The following is a 17,903-nucleotide window of genomic DNA, read 5'->3' on the forward strand; positions in this document are numbered from 1 at the left end:
TTCAATCTGGCCACAGATAATAGTGGCGATAGCTTCAAGAGAAGTGGTTATTTACTCTGAAAGAAGTTGGGAAAATACAAATTCATAAGTGCTAATTACTTTTACTCAACATTTAAGCCACCGCTTAGCCAATATTGTATCCAGTATGGCCGCTTACCTTTCTAAGATTACAAATAAAAAAAGAAAAAAGGTAAAAGCAAACCGAAGAAATGCCAAAAATAGCCACATGATCTGATTGCTTTCCAGGTAGCCAGAAGTCCCCAAACTAGTTACTTGACATCCACAAGATAACTTAAGGAACTTTGTTTGTTACCCACACTGGGAACTATTTGCAATATGCTAGCTAATTAAAAAAAAAACCCATGCAATGGTAGTAATTCACAAAGATCCATTACAAAAGAGATATTCATAAATTTCCCCCTCCTAAACAAAAATATAAATCAAATGCATTCAAGCTTCATCTTCTATCAAAGCGCACAAAATGAACAGCAAGGGCACAAAATGAATAGCAAGGGAATGTGTTGGTAAGTACCAAGAATTCTTAATTGATTCCTCTATGGATGAGATTACAGAAAATTATCTTACAGCCAACATACTGTAACTGAGGGAAATTCATGTTTGGTTTCTAACATAGTATACCTTTTAAAAACAAATTTCTGAGCTTTAGTCAAAACCAACTCAGAGTTAAAGTCAGAGGTGTTTAGCAGTTACAGAGACGTAACAAAATGACCACAGGGACAAAAGCATTGTTTAAAATGCACAGAAAATGTGGATATAAATACCATCAGTATGCAATCATATAGACAAGTAGCCTACGTTAAGCTCAAACCATCACTTGCATCTTTTTTAGTGCCACTATCACATTCAAGACTTCCACCACGCTTTGCCATTACCAGCAAAATCTAGTCCAAAAGTTGACTGATGTGGAATGTCATTTTGCCTTCATCTGTTCATCAATGAATTGTAAAAGGAAACTACATGAAACAAGGATGTATGTTTCTTGTACTACACCTAGAGTAATTCATGTTACAAAAGTCCTTTCATTCAACTCCTTTTAGCTACTTTAATTAAAAACTAAAATGTCCTTTCAGTTCAGCATGTGTCAAAAAGGAACACTTAGTGATTTGTGTAGTAGAGTTTAGTTAGAATCATAGAATCATAGAATCATTAGGGTTGGAAAGGACCTTAAGATCATCTTCTCCCTTTTCTCTGTACTAGAGTAAGAGAGAGGTTAGGCTGGAGGTAGGTCATGTAACCCAAAGAAAGATGGTCTAGAGCACTGCTGGTTCTTCATGTTGGTAGGAGTGCTGTGAGGAAGGTGAGATTACTTAGGTGGAAACAATGGCCATAAAATTATATATGGTAGTGAAATGTGTTATCAGTCCTTAATTCTTGACAATGAAACCAAGTGCCTGACCCTGAATGAAAAAAAATGAAACATGTATCCAAAACCAAATCATCTTCCTGTTCCATCTCCTCTTCTAAACAAACAAAGAAATCCCTAACTAAAATATTTTGTCTTCCAATGTTCTGGTCACTCTGTTTGGTTTTCCTTTTCTCAGCAGTGTTGAAACATAAGTTTTCAAAAAATTCAAAGGGACATTTCAATGTTCAGAATCAGGGGAGCTTTATTTAATCAGCCTAGCTACAACTGCTTTCATATCTGCTGACGGGGTCTTACTTTCTGCCGCCTTTGCTGCTTGTCCTTTCTCTTCTTTGAAGAGCTTTTCTCATTTTAGGAAAGATGGCGTTTGCTGGACAAAAGCAAGAAAGCAGGAGAAAAACGCTTTGTTACTGTGTTCTGTGAAACCCATTTGCAAAACTTTGTCAGATAACAAAAATAAGAAGCAGCCACACCAAATACAGGCACTCTTTGTCCTACCACAACAGGCCCTACTAGAAAGTCTGTCCTCATCTTCCTTATAAGCCCCCTTTAGCTTTTGAAAGCCTAAAATAAACTCTCCTCAGAGCCTTCTCTTCTCCAGGCTGAACAACCTCAACTGTGTCAGCCTGACTTCATGGGAGAAGTGTTCCACCTCTCTGATCATTTATGTAGCCCTCCTCTGGACTCACTCCCATAGGTCCATATCATTCCCCTGTTGAGGGCTCCAGAGCTGGATACAGCACTTCAGGTGGGGTCTCACATGACAAGAGCAGCGGTGCAGAATCACCTCACTCAACCTCTCAATCCTTTCATCCCCCAGCCTTTATTGACACCAGGGGTTGCCCAAACTCAAGTGCAGAACCTTGTACTTGCCTCGTTGAACCTGGTGAGGTTCACATGGGCCCACTTCTTGAGCTTGTCCGTTTCCTTCTGGATGGCATCCCATCCCTCAGGCGTGTCAACTGCACCACTCGTCTTGGTGTCATCCCCAAACTTGCTGAGGGTGAACCTGATCCCACTAAGTCATTAATGAATATATCAAACAGTACTGGTCCTAATACAGATCCCTGAGGGAAACCACTCATCACTGACCTCCATCTGGACTTGAGCCATTGACCATAGCTCATTCAATCAATTCTTCCAAACAGTACATCCACCAAACAGTACATCCATCAAATCCATATCTCTCCAATTTAGACAGAAGGATGTTGGGGGAGACCATGTCAAAGGCCTTACAGCAGTCCAGATAGAAGACATTTGTAGCTCTTCTCTTGCCCACTGATGTAGTTACTCTACCATAGGAGGCCACTAAGTTGGTCAGGCAAGATTTGCCCTTGGTGAAGCCATGCTGGCTGTTTCAAATCACCTCCCTGCCCTCTATATGTTTCAGCATAGCTTCTAGGAGGATTAGTGTTGGGCAGAGGGAGGAAGGGAAAAAAAGCTAAACAGCCACTTCTTTTATTTAGAAGTCATACATGATCTGGGCACTGTATTCTGCAAACAATAAAAATCTCAGCAGGGTGGTTTTAAACTGGTATCTGACCACTTGGGACTGTTTATTTCTACCCATCTGTCCAGCTTGAAACCTGCTTATCAATGCAGAGCTTCTTTGTCTCATTGCCAAAATTATCTCCAATGCACTGCCAAAATAATGACAATGTTGTGACAGTCTCTGAAGGTTTGCCTTCATTACCTCTGTACCACGGTGAGAGAACCACTGGACTGCTTTCACACTCAAGAGAAAGGACAACAGGTTACATAGTTACATAAATGGTGTTTTCTAGAAACAGAAGAAAAACAAATTCCTCCCAGACTCTCCAAAGTAATGACCTAGTTCACTTACTACTGCTCCAGAATAAATTACTATTATTTTGGGTTGTTTTCCATTAAAATTGGTCCCTGCCTCTCTCTTCATAAGCAAACTGCATCTCAAAACAAGCACTTTGAAAACATACTGTGCATCAGTGCTGATGTGGCACACACTCCTTTCACTTTTACTCAGTCTTACTGAGGCAATTCCTACATGCAAAGGTACCCCCTTCTCATTATCCTTCAGAATTATATGTTTCAGCTTCCTCAGAGATATCTTAGAGACATCATGCCCCACAATATATGAGCTCTACAGGAGTTTGTATCTGTGACATGCAGATACAGCTTCAAAATTAAATAATAGTGATTTTGCTGGAGTCTTACACTGCCTAATAATTTGTACTTTAACTCAGTGCCTTATGCATATTGAAATGCTTTTAATAACTAAAGCAATTCTTTAGTGTACATTCCAAGATATACTGACTCTTGCCTTAACTATTTTGGTGGTTTGGATGACTAATCAGCTTCGTCTGTTGCAAGTTAAGACTTTCTGTAAGTATATTTGGATTTGGTACTTCCAGAAGAGCGAGGCTGCATGAATTTGTGGTGTCCTTAAATAGATCACAGTAACCCTTATCTTCATAGGTTCTTCTGCAAATTCATCAGCTGTTTCTTCAACAGTTTTTAACTGCTAGTTTGTAAAGGTTATTTTAAATATTGCCAATTTAATCTTTTTGCCCCTGCTTTACCGATTTTTATGGTTTAATAACAACGCATTAGGACATAGTCCAAAGACGAAAGATTAAGGTTTTATAGTCCAGTTGGACTTTTATTATAAAACCCGTTCATCTGCAGTAAACAGAATTGTTCATAATGAACTATTAGACAATGTTGCTTCCAACATGCTCTTCCAAATTGCTGTGTTACTTAGGATCAGTTCTAACTTGACGCTATATAAAACGGAGGCAGACATGGACCTCTATTTCAAAGCCTGGTGGAACTCAGCCTACTAGCTGAAAAAAAAAGCTGGGTGTTGCACATATACTTGAAAAAGAAAAAGTAACATTTCACTGGTATTTGACATCATGGCGAAAAATAGCCAAATACGAGCAAAACAGAATCCTCAACACAGTAACTACTCCTGAAAAAGGTAATTGCCCCATAATTTCAGATTTATAACTGTAAACTTGATTAATGCTTCATTTACAGATTGTACTATCTGCCTTGTGGAAGATATTTCTTCCCAAATCTAAACCAGTGATTCTCTTAGTCATCAGCAAGCCATTTTGTTTCAAATAGCATCCATCATTTTGCCAATGAAAATGTCAATAGCACAGAGAGAAGAGCACATTTATCTAATTTTTCCACATAGAAGAAGGTATATATGTAATAAATCTAATACGAAAAATATCTCATGTTGGTTTTATATCATGTAAATACATTTGGTATATTCTCATTCCAAATCAAATTATTTAGAACATCACAGGATATCCCACTTAAAAGGACTCTAGGATTACATTTTATCTGTCTATGCACATGGTTCTGAATAATCAAAAAATGTCAAGTTTTCTATTTGTCAGTGACAGAAGATTCATTAAAATCTGGTGAAACAACAACTTTTTCCATTTCTGTCAGCTCTCAGTCAAGCATTCTTTCCTGTGATCTTTAATAGTTCTCAGGCTTTTTTTTTAACTTTAAGGAAACATTTGTCTGGGTCAGTATAAATCTTCACTTTCTTTACTAACACTATTACTTCATCAGCTTTCAGTTACTACTCAATCATTTTCAATGCTTCCATCTAAAAGGTATCATCAGTGGGCTACTCTCCAAGCACCAATAAGGACCACCTCTATTTCAAATTCTAGCTTAGCACCCACTGCTACAGGACAAGTAAACCATGACTGTATCATGATATAACAGAATAACATTATTTTTTCAATTACGTTCAGACATGGAAAGTCATCAACATACCAGTAGGCATACAGCATAACCTTATTTTTCTTACTCACAGTCGCTTTCTGTCTCTTGGAATTAATCTAGAAGGACCTTGCCATCTCATCTGAAATAGGCCTACTGATGTAAGTGTCTGGATGTGGAGTATATTTGCTCTACAGGGCCAAGAGCCTGACTTGAGTTCTCTAGGCTCCACTTAAACACAAATACTGCAAACCAGTCACTGCAGTAAGAGACATTTACTGGCCTGCTCCTGAGAGCCCTGAACATCTTCTCCCTCCACAGAAGTTAACAGCCAAAGCTCAGTGGGCCTCAGGATCAACTGGCTCCATTTCACAGAAATCCCTGTGAGAAGCCACTTTTGTTCACATTTTCATGAGCTGCACATACATAGTTATGTAGAGAGTGCTTCTGCTTGCACCATCCAACAATGAGCTCCTCAGACGACACCTGATTTTGCAAGCAGGCAACCATGTGAATCAGTGCTCTAAGTAGCCAGTGAGGACCAAGAAGCTCTGTCAGAAAAGGGACCAGCTTTTTAAATGCTTCTGCTCTACACAGGGTTTCTGAAATGCCTTATGATAATCCAACTCCAGGGGACTGGAACCACCAGGACTGGTGAGCCTTGAAGGATGCTCAGAGATGGGACTCAAAGCCAAACTCTGGTCTGCTAATTTCCAGTTGAGAAGAGAGGGCAGCTCAGACTCCCATTACCCTATCTATCTGTTGGATCACTCATTGTCACTCAATTAAATAGATACAATTCCAAATATACAGAGGAAAGTGAGAAAAACAACTGAGTGAAGAGGTGTTATTTGTATGCAGTTATTTCCAAGAGTAGAAAAGAAACATTAGAGGATTAAAAGCAAAACATACAGTGATTACCAATACATATTACATCTTTCTCCAAGATGTTTCTTCAAGGAGTTTTACCATAGCATTTCTTACAACAATTGTCAGGCGAACACTGCGCATGTGGGTAAAGCTCTGATTTTACACCAACAAAATCCCAAGTATTTTCATGGCAAGCATAGTGTTAGATCCTTGCAATGTGCGTTATAATGACTAGCATAAACTGAATGCAGAACATAATCAAAAACACAGTAGTATTTTTGCCCCCAACTTGCTTGTTTCTCTGACATTATACATGAAAGTTTATCTTAAAGAGATGGGACCCAGTTCTCAGAAACCAGCATCCATCTGTGGTAACAACTTTCCATGCATACACTTATCTTCACAGTAAGAACTGACCTACATATAAACAAACCAGTCCTATCCATGCAAATTCTAATAGCTCTCAGGCAGATTGCTTCATCAACACGTGCAGGCGATACCACAGGCGGCTAGTACAAAAAATTGCACATGCATCAGTGCAAGTCAGATTCCCTATTAAAAAAAAAACAGCTACACATCTCCCTGCCAAACACTTATGATCCATCTCAATGTGGAGCTTAACTGCAAAATTTAGCATGAATTAGATAACCCTTCCCTAAGAAAATGAGAAATTCTGTATTATTACATCCCTGCACTACCAACCAAACATAATGAATTCCTGATCCTCTGCAGTATTAACCACATTAACGCTAGCCATCTAAAGCAAACAATCCCAGACTGTGAAATACAGCTGTACATTCTTGCCCAGGGTGCTGATCTTGGAGGCAATTTCTGACACTGGTTGCTCTCTACCTTCCCTAAGTCCATACTGGTCAAATCTGGCTGAAACAATAGCTTTAGGAACGATTCTGTCAGTTCCTATGCACTATTGCAGATAGCTGCTTAAGTGATGTAAAACTGACTTTTTACAGTTATCTGAAACTGATTTCAGCTATTCGTTCACAGTATTTTTAATTGGATCAATATTCAATACCATTCAGCCATTTTGAAAATTGTTCTGTGACATACATAAACTAACACATACCTACATGAACATACTCTAATATAGGAGAATAAAGATGATGCTTGCAACTCTTTTTTAGATACGTAACATTAACATGTTTATGAGGGGAGCTCAAGAGGGATATAGGTTCCGTCACCATACTGTGTTTTGTACTGCATGCATGCTGCTCGCAAGGTAACAGCTACACATCTCCTGCTCTTTAATCCGTATTGTGACTGATGGTGACCCCTCCTCACAGTGCACTGCTGTGTTCACCGGTGAAGATGCCTTATGACTGCTCTGAATTTGGTCCCCTGAAGACATATTACCACAGGGGTTTTTGATTTTAACTGTGGGAGTCTCAGCTAGAGAATGGGAACTCAGGAAAGTTAGTGTATTAAAAGGTTCCTCAATTCTCAGATCTGATTTTTGCTCACATTTAAAGCCCACAGTAGGGGAAAGAGGAGAGATTATTTTTTTTTTCCTTGCAGCACTTCAGAGTCAATACATTTACCAAGATACGATCTGAATTCCATTCTGATTTGCAGAATGGTTAGCTAATTGGCAAGCACATACAATTTAAGAACTAGATTTCGTAGATTAAACTCATTACTTCAAGCTTTTTATGTTAGGCTCTGAGTCCCCGCATAACCTCTTCCCCTGCTGATTATCTGCCCTACTCCCTTTTCTTGTTTCATTCCCCAGTTTCAGCACTGCATTCATCTCCTTCTCCAGGAAAGGTTTCCTCACCTGCCCCGGGTGCTTCCTCCTGTCCAGGCTCCCTCTCTCGCAGCCCTGGCTCCTCATGCCGCTGCCACAGAAGGAAGGGTTACAGCAGTCCTCTCTGAGCCACCAGCACCTCAGCAGATTATTTGTCTGACTGTACTGTTACATTTCCCAGTATGAAGCTAGTTACTAGGCGGCAGCGGCGGCGGAGCTGGTTGTTGATCTGTGTTACCCTCCAGCTGACTGCCTTTTTAGCATGCACAATCTTCAGGCCACAGACTACGCCTTTCTTTTGTGTCTGGAAAGCCTGTAGCTGTTGCTGGGCACTAGGCACAAACCAACCTTTGATTGGGAGCTATAAAACTCTCTTCACCTAAAAGGACTGCATCCTTATTCACCTTTAGTAAAGAAAGATTTAAAAAGGTCCAGGGATGTTTAAGGATGGGTAACCCCTGAAGCAAGGCTGGTTTCCTCTCTTAACCATATGCTTATTATTTACACTGAGAATAAAGCTCATTAAAAGCTTGAAGTTGCCTTTACTTTGACAGAAATACGTCATCTTTAAATATGCAAAGCAGGTTTAAAGTTGATAACCCAAGAGTTATTGACCTTGTATTTTAGCTATTCTCAGTGTGCACTTTGGCTTTTTCTGTAATAAGATCATCTTACCACCAGATGATTATTGATCACTTATGACAGAAACAAAAAGCCTTGACCAGACTCATCTATTCATTGTGCTCAGTGCAAACTGATATGAAAAATGACACACACACACACACACACACCCCCCTCCCAAACTGAGTCACAGTCAAAACCATCATCTAGGGATGAAAACCAGAGGGCTGTGGAAGCCAGCAAGTAACAGTAAGTTTTAGCAGAGACCTGCTTGGTGAACTACTACCACCTGGCAATAGCAACAGCGCTACCAACTGAGTATGACAGCAACTGGGAGAAGTCCTTATCACCTAACCCAAACCTGCACGTGGGCTGGGTGATGGCCCAGGCCAGGGAGACACTGTATGGCAGTATGAAGAGGCTGTGAAGCAGGAGCAGGGACTGGGGCTGGGATGGCAGCTCAGGACTCATGGCACCATCAGCTCCGATGCCAACCCAACACCAAGGCAGCAGCAAGGAGACAAGTCCCTCATCCTCGACTTCTTTGGACAGGCCCAGGTGGGTGGGCAAGGTGTGGGTCATGGAGAGAGAAGCTTCTAGACTAACCTGCTCACAGGTTTCCATGATCTGCTTCACCCCCCTCCCAGGGGAAAGTAACCCTTACCGCATTACCCAGCTGGGAGATGCTTTGGGCTACTCTGCCCCTCTGCCCTCTGACTCTAGGGAGAGGGCTGTCCCTGCCCGCACTAGCGAGGGCTGCGGGGCAATGCGGGGGGCATGGCCGGGAATAGGGGTAGCTCGGAGATGCGGCGGGTACCGGCCGCACCGGGAACGGGCGGCGGGATGGCTGCATCCTCGCTGGCCGCAGATTTTAAGGTAAAGTGTGTGCGATGTCTCACCCTCAAAAAAGGGAGGAGGAAGGAAAGATGATCAAGGAAACAAACCAGGCAAGGAAGGGATGGGGGGAAGAAGAAAAGGAGGGAGAAACAAAGGGAAGAATAAAACCCTCTCTGGGAACAAGCAAACAAAGAGGGTAAGAAGAGCTCGGCGGTCTCCCCGGGGGGTCACCCCCCGCCGGGCTCCCCAGCCCCGCGGCACCCCGCCCAGACGCACCGCCCCCCCCCTCAGACAGCGGGGCCCCGGCCCCGGTCTGCCGCCCCGGCCGCGGACGGCGGAGCCCGGCGGGCAGGACCCCGCGCCTCGCCGCTGTCGCCCGGGGAAGTTCGGCGGTGCGGAAATACCCCCGCGGGGTCGGGGCACCTTACCTGCCGGCTGGCACTCCTCGGGGAGCGAGGGGGAGAAGCGTGAAGAAAACAAACAAAAATGGGGGGTAAAGAATTAGTAATAATAATAATAAAGCCACCCCAGTTTCCGAAATTGCACCGCTCGATCAGGTTACTATGGAAATCATCGCGAGGAGGCGAAAAAAAGAGCCAGAAGCCACCCTCATCCTCTCCGCCTCCGCGAGGGACCGCGGCGCCAGCAGCCGCCGCCTCCCCCGGGCGCAGAGCTCGGCGCTCCGCTCCCCGCCGCCGGCCGCGGGCTGCTCTTCGCCGCCGCGCACCGGCAGCCGGCCCCGGCCCCAGCCCCGCGCCGCCAGCGGTGCTGCCCCCCCGCCGCACAGCTGGAATTTAAAGGGGCCGTGCTCGCCGGGCGCCGCTGCCCCCGCCGCCGAGGGCCGTCTGGGTGTGCCGTTCTAACCAAAAGTTTCCCGCGGGAGCCGGTCGCTGAAGATACGGGGATCCGCAGGGGCACGGGGGGAAAGGGAGCGAAGTGTTTGCTGTGCGTAGCCCTAGGCGTTATGAATTATTATATGCGTAACAGCAGGATCCGAAGGCCTCAACAGGGCTCAGTTGCAATGAGCGCTGTACGGTGAATGAGAAGAGGCAGCCCCGGCCTCTGAGAGCTTGTAATATAAGCAGTGAGGACAGACAAAAGGGAAGAAAGGGTGTAAAATGCAAGGGGGTTCAGGGGTAGGCGTGAAAATTTGCCAACCACCCCTCACCCTCCCCAGCCCAGCACCTATAATTTTTAACTGCTAGTAAAAGACTCAAAAAGGATGAGAACAGTTCTCAAACAGATCATCCTCCTGTGTCTCTTATTCATAATCTAAGCGCTTGGCGAGCCCACCAATCCTGAAAAGTGAGCTTGGTCAGCAGGACACCCCATCAAGCTGGGGCCAGGAAACTGGACCCATTTGAAAGCCGACCGTGGACAGAGCTGTGCCAACAGCTGGCACTCATAGGCACAACTGGACTTCGGCATTAGTGCATGGACAGAGTGTGGCAGCCGTTGCCACCACTTTGATCTTCTCTGCTAAGTCTCCACCTTCACCCCTCTATGTGCTGCTGTGCTCTGTCCCACTTGGGTGTGAGCCACCTCCCACCACAAGCCCTCTCTCTGCTCCAGCAGTGTCAGGTCCAGCACTTAATTTAGGATCTACCACCAAAGGAATAGGTTTTGCCCCTGCAGTCTATGTTCCACAAGTTTCTGCTGATGGGAAGGGGTTTTCTGAAGTTAATGTGGCTGTGAAAGATACCTACCAGCAAAGCACAGGGGAGCCACATCTTTGTTCTGTTGTTGCAGACTAACACCCTATGAGCTTCAGCTCCCAGAAGCTGCAACATGCAGAAAAAAGTCTTCAGATGACTGCCTTAAACACTTATGAAGAAAAGGAACCCTAAACTGTTGCAAGAGAAAGGAAGGCGAGAGTGAGAGGGAGGAAAGAAGACCAGTGAGTAACATCAAAGTCCAAAAGCTTCTGGTTACCTCTCCTGGAGTGAAAAGGTGGATTTCTTCTCTCCATTCCTCCTGTAAAAGCTAGAGGATGAGGAACACTTTGTAAGTGGTGGGTTTAGGGAAGACTCTTTGTGCTCAGTGGCCCCCATGAAAATCATTCCTCTTTCAGACTATCAGCCAGTTAGGCCTCACAGCTCTATTTTGCACAAAAATTTAGTGTTGCTGGTTGGCATATCTGCACTGAAACTGTACTTTGCAGCAGATCCTAAATTGTTTGTGGGGTTTGAGGTGAGGGAATTAGCCAGTGTTAGGATGAATGAGGGGAAAAAAAACCAGACAAAAGAAACATAAAACTCTCCTACTGAGCTGTGTGGTATTTCCCCATTCCAAATAATTCCTGGCATTTCAAGTAGACATTTCTATTTAATAAACCAAGAGGCGTAAAAATCACAGCAGCTAGCAACCTAGCAAGAGTTTAGTGTTAGGAAATAAGAAAGGCTATTTAAAAGGGCTGACCAAAAGGCAGGTATTGACAGCCACATTGTCCAGGAGTCCAGTTTTCCAACTACCACCAAAACTTGCAATAATTCCTACCAGAATAAAACAGGATGGTGGACAGATAGTTCGCAAAGAGCAATAAAACATAACGGGACATCTGAGGCTGGCTTTTGTTAAAGGTGTGGAACAAGGAGTCTCCATATCTTAAAATTAGAATAACGAAGTAATAGATCCATGAGAGCAGATCCCAGGTGACAGACATCTGTCAGAAAAGACAATCCCCATAGTGGGTGACTTGGAGGTTATTTCTTTCAGTGCATGGAAAGCGCAGAGCAGTGAGTTATCCAGGCAGTCTTTGTGCTGCAAGACTTCCCCCTGAAAGGTTAATTGGGTTAGAGGTGCAATTTTTATCCAGCAGAGATGTGCCAGCAGAGGCCTCTAATGTAGATGCAGTTCATATTGTCAGAACTCTGGTTTTGTTAGCATCACATTTTTCGATGTGGTGTGAAGTAATTTCGTTATGCCGGCACAAAGATCAGACCCATCTCCTCAGCCGCTGTGTCAGTGCAATGTGCGGAGCCTCATGCCAAACTGGACAGCAGTATGCACAAGTCTCCCACCTCCTGAGTTGTGATTGCTGTTTTACCAAGAAAGTTCTGTGGAGAGCATGTTTTAGTGTTTCTTAGGCTCAACCGCTCCACCTTATGCCTCAAGCGGTTTCAGGAGCCTGTGTCTGACAGTGCTACTAACCAGCCTTCTAATCGTCTAGGAAGTGATAATCCAGAGCAGAGAAAATGTCTTGCAAATTTACATATTAGCAAGGATTTTCTGTAAAGAGTTTCACAGTTTTGCAGAGAAAATATCTAATTGTCTATTTTTCCCTTTATTGCAAAACACACGTCTAGCAAAGCATGGTGAAGAACAAAAAGGTGATTCTCAGCTTTAGAATATACTGCTTGGTTATACCTTTAATATATAACTTCAATGTTCTTTATTTAGCAAAGTATAAGAGAAATTTAAGTATTCTCGAGGTGTGTGTGAATTAATTTGCAATTTTTTTTTTAATCCAACCCTGTAGTTCTTTTCTGTGTGAAGTGTGTAATGTCATTTACATAAGATCAAATGTAAATTTATTTGAGTGATATTTAGGATAACTACAGTAACATGGTAATTTGAGTTTGCAGTATCTTGGCTTGTGTATTTATATGTGATCTATTATCTCAGCTAACACGCATTCATGTAAATGGAATGGCCACACTATGACAAGCTTACAAAGGCAAATTAATATATTATCCCTGTGGACTGTGGACTTTCAGTGCTTTCAGAATTACATCACCATATGACATATGACCTCACCACAAGGACTAAAGGAGTCTCCTACCAGCCATAAAGATGTATATAACATTGCTAGTCAAATGCATTAGCATCTTTTGTATGCTAAATCCTTACCTCAGACAAAAAACCTGTTTATGTGACTCTGAAGTCAAGTGATAGCAAAAGAGTGTGCTTCTTCATCCCCACAGTATGCTGTATTAAAAGCAAAAGTTTATTGTCACAGCAATATTACAGACTTTGAAACCCCCTGTCACTAATGTTTCCCTCAAAATGTTAACTCAGCCATGCTGTGTATTTATTTTCTCTATTTTCTGTTCTAAAATAAAATGCAAACCCCTCTTTTACTCAGCATGGAAAGCACTGTAATCTGATGTCATACTCGTCATATATTTGCAATGCCTGAATGAAAAGTGACAACTGAACCTTTAACATCTGAAAAAGTATTTAAATGAGAATAATATAGTAAAGCTCAGGAATTCCACATCTTGCAGGTGAACCTTGAGAGCTCTGTGGCTTCACTCTGCAAACACCCAGGCACCTGGATGGGACAAGTAACTGACATTTACACAACTCCTTCCAGATCTACAAACAGAAGTCCATCAGCTCCTTTACGCTTTAATTTTACATCCCTCAGCTGTGTGCTGTGTCTGTTCATAAGACTTTCCTGCCTGCCCACCTTCCATCAGGCACCATCACAGCACTCCTTCTGCCACTGTCAACTGAAAGGTTCTTTCATGTTTTGCAGTTCATTGCCCTGCTGAGCCCAGTGTGAGACCATGCTCCCAATGCCCCAGTCCCTCCCTGCCTCAACAGGAGAAGGTCAGCACTGGTGGAAGCTGCAGGATAGGTGGGACAGCAGGTGCCAGTGGTGCAGAGGGCCACTGCACTCCAAAGCCACCAGTCTGAACCCCAGGCTGCATGGCCACGGCATGGCATGTGCAGCAGGACGGAAGGGAGGGAGGGAGGCAGGGAGGCAGGGAAGAAAGAAGGGAGGGAAAGAGACAGGGAGGGAGGGAGGGAGGGAGAGAATGAGGAAGGGAGGGAGGGAGGGAAGGAGGCAGGGAAGAAAGAAGGGAGGGAAAGAGACAGGGAGGGAGGAAGGAAGGGAGAGAGGGAGGTAGAGAAGGAGAGAAAGAGGAAGGGAAAGAAGGAAGAAAGGAGGAAGGGAGGGAAGGAGGGAGGGAGGCAGATCATCTTCTCAAATATATGTTTTATCCTAATTACTCATGGTATGGTCTTATATGGTGTTTATTATGGTCTGTAGGCAAAATTTTTCATTTCTATGCCCCTTATTAGCATAGGTAGTAAAACTTCACCAATAAGTAACAGGTAGGGAGTTACTGAGAGCACAGGAAAGGAAGGTTTGCTCCTTAGTTTCCACACGGACACCATCTTGGAGCAGATCCACAGAAAAAGGCTAACCTTGTACTTGAAGCCCTGTGTAGCTGGGGTCATTGTACCCTCTCCCTTGCTGGGGAAGGCACGACCTGGCTGCCAGCCTGCAGAGTTGTGAGGTGCTCAGGAGCATGCAGTGATTGACTGAGTCCTCAGAAAACAGAGATGCTTAAAAGTTAAGGTATCCCTGCAGCATTTGGGCAAATGTGATTTTTTTCAAGATCTAATAGCTTGAGCAAATTTGGAGATGGGTTTTCTCGATGAAGACGGTGTCTTCAGTGCCCTTAATCTTAGCTGTTAACAGAGAAGGCACTCTACTGAGCAGCTAGGACTTACAAAATCATAGAATAATCAAGGTTGGAAAGGAGCTTAAGATCATCTAGTTCCAGCTCCCCCTGCCATGGGCAAGGACAACTTCCACTAGATCACATCACCCAAGGCTCTGTCCAGCCTGGCCTTGAATACTTCCAGGTCCTGAGCATTCACAACTTCTTTGGGCAGCCTGTTCCAGTGCCTCACCACCCTGACAGTAAAGAACTTCTTCCTTATATCTAACCTGAACTTCCCCTGTTTCAGTTTAAACCCATTACCCCTTGTCCTATCACTACAGTCCCTGATGAAGAGATCCTCTCCAGCATCCTTGTAGGCCCCCTTCAGATACTGGAAGGCTGCTATGAGGTCTTCATGGTGCTTTCCCTTTTCCAGGCCAAATAGCCCCAATTTTCTTAGCCTGTCTTCATAACACAAAGTGGAGAGGTTTCTATGGCGTGGTGAGGGATGTTTCTCTCATTAAGTCACTGCTAATTTTCAAATACCTGCTCTAAAATTGGGGTTATTCAAAGGAAAGAGCACTTAAATACTGGTAGAGCTGCATCTTTGTTTCTGAGTCTCATTTTCACATACAGCTGAATTTTTCAACAATTTTGTTTTTGTCGTACTGTGGCTGCAAAACAGCCTCAATGGTCAGAAATGAGCAATATTAGAAATGTCTAAAACCAATCTTTTCACAGGCAAAAGTGGGTTAAACATCCAGTTCCTCTTACAGCAGCAATTGCAATCTGACTCTGAAAAAGGGAAAAGCTCTCAAATCCCATGAGCCAAACTCACAGCTTCTTCAACAGTATGTTCAACTCTTTTTATAGTTTAAGCATTTCTAGAAAATTCACTTTGTTAATTTCTGCTGTTTCCATCAGCCCCAGACCCTGCATGCTTTATACCAGCTGCAGTCAACTGAAGGGATACCCAACTGGGGATACAAATTGGCTTCTGTATGGCCCTCTCTGACTCCATGCTGTTGCTTTCAACCTCAAATGGCACAGAAAATGCTCTCTAGTTGACTTGTTTCCAAATGCCAAAAAAACCAGCCCCCAAACTTCTAAACATAAAACAGGAGGAAAACCAAATGATTTAGAGTTTAAATAACACTGCAGACTAGTTATATCACAAATACAGTAATAAGAAAACATTATGAAACATGTGCTTCCTCTTACACAGAGCAAAAGTACCCTGAAGAGTGATTTTGTCATGTTTACAGAAGAGCTTATATACATTAAAAATGAGCTTCTATTACTTTCTTACTGAAAACAGTTTTCATGGGCAAACAGAATTTTTTCCTAAAACTGGATCTGCCTGGCAGACATAAATATGCTTCTGTCAAATTCTCCATGCTGCCATGGATATCGGGAGACATCTTGGGGAGATGCGGATATGGTTTTACTTCCTTTGTTAATCTGTCAGTTCCTCGGTTCTCTCATGACTTGGCTCTCTTCTGATCTTCTGTATTTTTAACTCTAACATTCTGACACCTTGCTGAGCACCTTACAGCTCTATTGCTCCTACCTTTAGGATATTTTAAAATCTCTTGAAATGTGACTGCAAATACAGGAGTGTTATGGAGCACCTTGGAATTCCAACAAGCATTCGACTTGGGGTGTTTCTGGCACTTACTCAAGCTATAAGGAGTGCTTTATTCTATTCCATAAGCTTATTTCTGGATGGAGGCAAAGCTACCTGTAGTCAGTTGTGAAAATTTAGAGCAAATAAACATGAATCATGTATTCAAGGAACATGAATAAACAAGAATATGCAGGCTTTGGTCCACACCTTAGGCATTCAGGAGAGATTTCCCAACAAAGAATCAGAATTGAAGTAGTGATAGCAGCAAGAGATGCTAAAGACTACTCAAACAGCAGCTAATACGGTTCTGGGTATTAACAAAAGACAAAACCTGTAAGGGATGGATATAGGAGCACACAGACCAGAAATCTGGTGTTTCCCTTAAGTCCTAGCTCCTAGCTAAATTTCTGGGGATCTGTATACCAAATTAACAAAGACTTGTCAAAATAAAGCCATTAGTCAGTGTTAGAATTCCTTACACCAGTAAAACAAGCAAAATGTAAAGTGCAAACTAAGGACCAGAAAGGAGAGAAGATAGATAGAATGTAAAAGATCTTAACAGAGGCCTCTGACTTTGTCACGTAACTGCTGAAGTTGAAAGGTTAGCAAAGGTTGATCTGACCATTAATGTTTCCCCATCATTTTATTTATGAGAAAGAAGGTAGGAAACAAGGTTTCCATCCCAAACTTCAAGTTAAGTTCTTCTGCTCGAGCAAAACTAAACCTTAATACAAAAGATCCTCCAAAGAGGATCACACAAGAATGTGTCTCTCGGGGTAGCTGGAGTACATCCATTTCTTTGTGTAATTGCCACCAAGGTGGAATTCTGTGTTACTGTGTTTGTGTCACTGCAATTATTTTCATAGGAATGAAGCATCTGAATTTTAATATCCCATATATCGAGTACAACACGGCATATTACTGTATCTTGACCTTTTCAATGTTCCATAAATTGAATGTCTGATTGTTCCAGTCCTCTCTTGTTTACAGCCCTGCCAACCCTGGAAGAAGTAGCATGGGCCTCTCTGGGTCGTATCTTCTGTGTTTATCAGCACTTACTGAATCACATTGCTGGTCTCTTGAAGGCTTGACAGAAGCTACATACTGTGTGCCTGAGGTGCAGTAGCATATGAAATCATGCCAGAACGGGCAGAGATAAGAGCTACAGGCTGGCTCATGAGGTCCACCACAGGTGGTCCTGCTGAAGGTCACATTGGTTGACCAGTATTGTTATCAAATTGTGATCTCTCCACTGAGTTATTCTGACAGCCACATAAACCTCCAGCTAAAGAGATAACATGCATAACCTTCAGCCAACCAAATGTAACTGTGTAATTAATGTGCTTTTCTAAGTAAATTAAAAAGTGGGGGTAAAGGCTTCTGGTCTTTTAAGGATGAATAAAGCAGAAAATGTAATACCAGATCTAAACATGAAAGGGAGAGAATCCTCTTAAAGCTGAGGATGCAGTGGTAATGCAAAGCAGGAAAATGCTTATTCATTTCCAGCCACTGGCTGAAACTGAAGGACCAGTAAAAAGGAGATACAAATTGTAATAAACTGCAAATGTTGGAGAAAGATGTTAGCCTTAATCCAAAGAAAGACCAATTCCCACTTTCTCGCTGCTTGTCCTGCATCAAAGAAGGGAGAAGGAACATGCCTGTTTGGTAGAGTTCATT

General features: G+C 43.0%; 1 protein-coding gene across 3 annotated transcripts in view; it reads right to left on the minus strand.

The window, feature by feature from the left end:
* NAV3 (neuron navigator 3) overlaps nucleotides 1-9,893 on the minus strand; it is a 543,191-nt gene extending 533,298 nt beyond the window's left edge. For 2 of the 3 annotated variants that reach the window (XM_061454721.1, XM_061454723.1), the window contains exon 1: nucleotides 9,629-9,893. The gene's annotated coding sequence lies outside the window, so the exon portion shown is untranslated. Of the gene's footprint in view, nucleotides 1-7,772; nucleotides 7,957-9,628 lie in introns of those variants that run through there. The other variant, XM_061454722.1, reaches the window with a different exon arrangement.
* Between the last annotated feature and the right edge of the window lie 8,010 nt (nucleotides 9,894-17,903).

This window comes from Pezoporus flaviventris, unplaced genomic scaffold, assembly GCF_033815535.1.
Source record: "Pezoporus flaviventris isolate CSIRO_AGI_PZ_B2104156 unplaced genomic scaffold, CSIRO_AGI_Pfla_v1 ptg000016l, whole genome shotgun sequence".
Classification (NCBI taxonomy): Eukaryota; Metazoa; Chordata; class Aves; order Psittaciformes; family Psittacidae; genus Pezoporus; species Pezoporus flaviventris.